Here is a 6,000-nt window from a genome sequence, read left to right as displayed (position 1 = left end):
TACATAGCCAAAGTGGTCTAGATAGACCCAAACATCTCTGGAATCTCTGCGTTGATAGCTGTAGCCACCTCATCGTGGATCATCTGACGAAGCTCCTCGTCACTCACACCACTGGTCCCTAGTCTGAGGCGCGTGCCAACCATGATGCGTCTGAAATACAACATAAGAAATATCAGAGACTCGCTCGAGCATACTCGCACTCGATAACTCAACCCTACTTGCTCCTTAGTACCCTAAGGATTCTTACTTGGACTGCGCATTGATCCGGTGTCTTTCGTAGTACAGGCCCTATACTACCGTCCACACTGCATCAGGATTCACCCCAAGTCCTCCTCCTAGGATCCCAGATCACAAGTACTCTAATCTCGCTACGCATAGGCTACTCTCTAGCAGACCCCTCATAAGCTCCTCGCTGCTACCTACTTACTCTCAAGCATCTCATAGCAGTAGAAACTTCCTAGGCTAAGGCATCACAAATCAGGACAATCTAGTCCTAATATGAATACCTAGCCTACTCTAGCATGCATAACATATCATATCATATCTCATAACAGATAATGTAAGGGTATTTTGGGAAATCACCGTTCGGGCGCTGGCTGATCGTACACACTGCTCCGCTCTGCTCGTCTCAAAACCTTTTACTCTTTTTAGAAAAATTGTTTTTATTATGAAAAATTTCTCAAATCCTCAATTTGAGTTTAGATACGCCCGAAGGTGCATCCGAATTCCTCAAACCAAAGCTCTGATACCAACTTGTAACAACGTAAATTTTTGCAAATCATTTTTCACTTTAAAAATATAATTTCATTCATAATATTATCAAATCTCAATGTATCACATGAAAATCCATAAAACAAATCCCAAGATCACAATACATAAAAACTTCGCAAGTGTGTACAGATCATGTCGGCGCCTTCCCGCTATCCTCACTGGTACCTGAAACACATAACACACAACACGGCAAGCATAAATGCTTAGTGAGTTCCCCAAAATACCACATACAACACATACGCCACTCGAGGCTACAGTATGACCCTTTGGTCGAGGTGTCTCAGCGGGACCCTCCAGTTCCGTAGCTCGTTGGACCCTCCGGTCTGGTCATAACTCGTTGGACCCTCCAGTCCGGTCTATATCGTTGGACCCTCCGGTCCGTCTATACAACACATGGCATACATATAACACAATGCATATAATCTCAAACATACACATATCATGTAAGACCCTCCGGTATGCACATAGATACCACTCTAGGTAATGTATAGTGAGAAGACTCACCTTGAATGAAGTCGGATAAACTCTCATGCTCGACGTCCCGATCTAGCCTCCTCCTATCATCCGAATAGCATTCCTGATCAATACCCTCTCATAGTCTCATCTCTAAAGATTGGGTAGAAGGCCATTCTACCCCTTTCTGAACTCTCTTGAATTAGCTTGACCAAAACCCTAAGGTCAACTGAAGTCAACGGTTAAACTTTGACCCGACTCGTCGAGTGCACATGGGCAACTCGGCGAGTCCATGTAGGTCCTCCGAATCCTTCTAGTCTCACTTGGCACATCGAGTCATCCCTTCACTCGACAGGTTACTCCTGTCACGAATCGCGAGGCAACCCCGACTCGACTCGTCGAGTCCAATTTTCCATGGCAACACTCAAATGACCTTCTGAGGTCAGATCCGCTTCTCTAAACTATAGATCTGACCTTCCCATACACGATAATCACATAAAGGTCCAACCGTTACATTCATGCAGCGTATATAGGGCTCCTTTTGGTGAAATCTCCTCTAAAATGGCAACCTAATTTCATTTACTCCATGGAACAACATAAAGTAGGAAGGATAAGGCTCTCTGGACCTCTAAAGGTCCAGATCCAGAGTCTAACACTCAAAGGGACAATAAAACCCGACAAATCAAGCCAATAAAGGCTATAGAAAACCCTAGATTCAAAGATCTTAAGCTAAACAGAAGAAGGGGGCGAATTACTACCTCTACAATGGAGATCCAAGCTTAGCAACCTCCTTGACCTCCTCTTGCTGGAAACACCTTATTCTTTGCAAAATTACACCAACAAGGATCAAAATAGCTTTCTCTCTCACACAACTCGCTCAAGCTCTCTAGGGTTTCTCTCTCTAGACTGGTAGCCGCAAATGAGGGCTATAAGGACCCTTAAATAGGGAACAAGCCCAAAAATTTAGGGTTTCTGTCGTCAGCACGGACTCGTCGAGTCACGTCGCCGACTTGTCGAGTCCATTCATTAATCCAGTCAGCAGATCACGATCCTACTCGACGAGTCTATGCGTCAACTCGTCGAGTCCCTCTTTTAACTTAAAATAAATGAATAACATAGAATACCTGGGAATCCGGATGTTACAATGTGCACCATAGGATGTTGTAGTATACAAAACCCTTCAAGATACCTAGATGTGCATTTAAGGAATCTACTGAGATAGTAGTTAGATACCTACAAGAGGTAAGATTGCCTGAGTTCGGTGATGCCTTTTGAGTTGTGGATAGAGCAAGTGTATTTGTATGCTAGAGTGGTTTTTTGTGCTGGTGGAGGTTATTCAATGCCCGAATGTTGCTTGCTTTGTGGTTTGTGGAACTCACGAGTGATGTGAATTAGCTGGAGTAGCTAATTGACATTGCGAGGAGTCCCTCAGCAGATGATGGAAGATAAGTGTGAGAACCTAGGGAGTCATTTTATCCTGATAAGTGTGTTGTTTATAGGTGAGTATTTGTTGGAGAGCGAGCATGTGTAATGGGATTGGTTGATCAATAAGGTTAGGAGACCCGGGACAATCCGTATGGAAAGTATGGGTAGATGTGGAAGGTAGTATGGGCCCGTACTACTGAAAGCAGAGGACCCATACTCGAAACAAGGAGCATTCCAAAGGTTCTAAGTAGTAGATTTAGGAGATATAACATGGTTCGGGTACCATGATTAGTAGCAGAGTGTGCTTCCGTCTTTACCAGTTATCCCGTTGTGGTTGTTCAGACTGAGAGTGGATATGGTAGATTGTGGGGCCAGAAGGCCATGTCGGTCGAGCTTCAATGGAGTGTACCTTGCTAGGAAAATTAAGTTTAGATCCCGAGGGGTTTGACTGGTGAGCTGCCAGTTGGAGTCGCATGACTCAAGGAAAAGTGGAGATGATGTATTATGGAGGATTGCGGTCTGGTTTGAGTGATCGGCCAATGGCTGGGATGTCACTTTCTGTGATGAGAATTACAATGTTTCCACTTCTCGTGTGGATCGAAAGGGATAACACACTTCCGATTTCAGAGTTTGGAGGTAACCCCGTGGTGTAGCATATAGTTGCAACATTTTCACCAGCGTATTTTGTAGTATGTCTGCTGCAAGGTATTTCTTATACCGTAATAGAGTCATCAGTGGGGACTGAGATGGATGAGGATAAGGATATGCCTTAGTTGAGTATATTAAGGCATATTTTAGCAAAATTCCAGGTAATCACGAGAAGTATATCGGGGAGGCGACCCTTATTGTTTACGTTGTATATCGACTGTGAGAGTGAGGTCTCTTGCTTCTTTGATAATTCATGCGATGGAATGTTGGTTGAGGAATCGGAGATGAGGTGTGTGTGATAGTTAATTATTTTCAGGTTGACAGTAGTAACTAATTCGGGACAGTCGAGATGTCCAGTGGCATGTCAGTATGAGATTTTGGGGTGACTAGAGGCAGTCACATTGGGAGGATTCCGAGGTTTTCATCTGAAATTCGGGATACTTGGACTTATTTGGTCATTATCTGGAAGATCATCGAGTGCTGCGTGGTACATTCCATGAGTCAAGAATGGTACATCTGGTGAGCCAGTCTATATTGTGGCCTGTTTAGTATGTCAATGGACGATGGTTCGAACCCTAAGTGGGGGAGTACTGGGTATTCTATGAGGAGGATCCTCAATCTGATGTGGTACTGAAGTTTAGGTTATAGGGATCTGCGATGCGAGTATATGAGACTCGGGTCATGTGGTAGTCAAGGCAACTTACAGAGCGAGATGATGCATGTTGCACATGCTCAAGAGAGAATGAGTGTCTTCACAACAGGTGGCCGTTGGACGGGAATCTGAGTAGGGTCCATGTTTCTTTGGGTGTGCCAATGTTTGAGTTTCAAGATGGTTGGGTTGCTGAGGTCAAGATTTAATTGCTGAGAGATTGATAGTTCGATGTATAGATTGTTATCTGTACTCCAAGAAGGGAAACAGTTGATTTGTCGATCAACTTCAGAGTCGGTAGAGGATGGGGCTTTGGATTGTCGTCAACGTGTTCTCAGTCAAGGATGATTCCTTCGTGCTTCAAATTGTGAGTTGGAATACTTCAAGGGTTCGAGTTGTGTGAGTAGAAGATCAGTGGTCGTGGCAAGAGATCATGAGAGAGTCGTAGCTGATGGGTTTTGAGCATTCTAACACTTCCTAAGTGTACATGCAACCCTAATAACCTTGGATCTATGTTTGTCTAATAATCATGCAAAGTTGTTTTCCAAGGTTATGAACCTATCTAGCATACATGGGGTATAATTTTCTTTGTATAAAAGATAGAACTGCATACCTTGTTGTTGTAAGTGTTCCTTGAAACCTTGTGAGCCTAGCACCTCAAGTGTGATGCCTCAAATGCTTCACACAATACCAAATGCAAAGTATAAACTTGAGAGAATACTTTAACACACTCAAAATCGGCTAAGCCCTCTTGTTTCTCTTTTGTATCACTAGTGTTGCTAGTGTCGCCGATTTTGGGGAGAGACATGGTCCTTATATAGTGTGTTGCATTAGGTAAAACCCTAATGTAACATGACTCTTCATTTCTCAATCCATGGGTTAACTCCATGGAGCATCCTATGGGTGGAACCCAACTTGATAATCCATGGAGCCTTTTAGCCCACTATATAAGATATGGAAGATTTACATAATCTACCCATATATTTAATTAGTTATTCTTTTGATCACTTAATTAATTTTAAATTAATTCTTGATCAAAACTAATTAAATAATATTATTAATATATTAGAACTTATAATATATTAATAAACCATATGTGTTATTTCTCTCATTTAGTTTATCCAATTGCATGGTGCCATGCAACCCAAATGGACCATGCTGGGTCGGGTCAAGTATTTACCAGAAATAGTGATGGACTTAGACACCTTATCCAACAGTCTCCCACTTGGATAAGTCTACTAACTATAACTGCAATACTTCAGGAACCGATCGGCAATCGTATCTCTTTCAAGGTCTCTCGGAACTAAGAAGATGTTGATACGCCATTTAAGATAAGTGATCATATAATCCTCTATTCTAGATATCAGCCGGACAAATACATGGAACAATGTCTTACTCATTGTCCAGCAGTTTGTTTCCCGATTTCCGATTTGTTTGACTGAGAACTTAATTGAACACATCAACTTAGTTCTGACCGGGCCCGGTACATAGATCAAAACAAAATCATCGAGGGGCCCAAATATCAGCTTCTAGTCCAAGAAGGAACAGATAAACTTCGACTCATATGTTTGTTCTACCACTCATTGAATTATACACAAAAGCATGTTTTATAACATCGAGTTACCAATGCGTTTTCGTACAATCAATGCATAACCAACTCGTAAGTAACAAATCATATCTCTAGGTTTGAAAACTTATATGATATTACCGTCTCACGATCACTCAAGATAAAATTCCATGAAGTGATTCCAGTGAGCGTGGGTTGATTCCAATACTCAGAACTTATGAGCACTCATGATTGTTGTAGCCATGTCCACCACCTTAGACCTCTGCAACCAATCATGACAGTCTTGATTCATACCTACTTCCGACATATGACCGACTGTGGAGGTTCGAATAATATGATATACCAAACATAATTATTCTGGAAGTCAAAACATGCAAAAGAAATATAGTAAACGGTTGACAAAAGATAGTAAAACTTTACTCATAAATAAGCACAACTTTTATTCATCATCAAATGTCAATTACACTTTACAAATTTCATACTTTAT

Source organism: Lactuca serriola, chromosome 2 (assembly GCF_051521515.1).
Source record: "Lactuca serriola cultivar US96UC23 chromosome 2, Lser_US96UC23_V15, whole genome shotgun sequence".
NCBI classification, from domain to species: domain Eukaryota; kingdom Viridiplantae; phylum Streptophyta; class Magnoliopsida; order Asterales; family Asteraceae; genus Lactuca; species Lactuca serriola.
The sequence above is the reverse complement of the archived record's forward strand: the minus strand, read 5'-3'. Positions refer to the sequence as shown.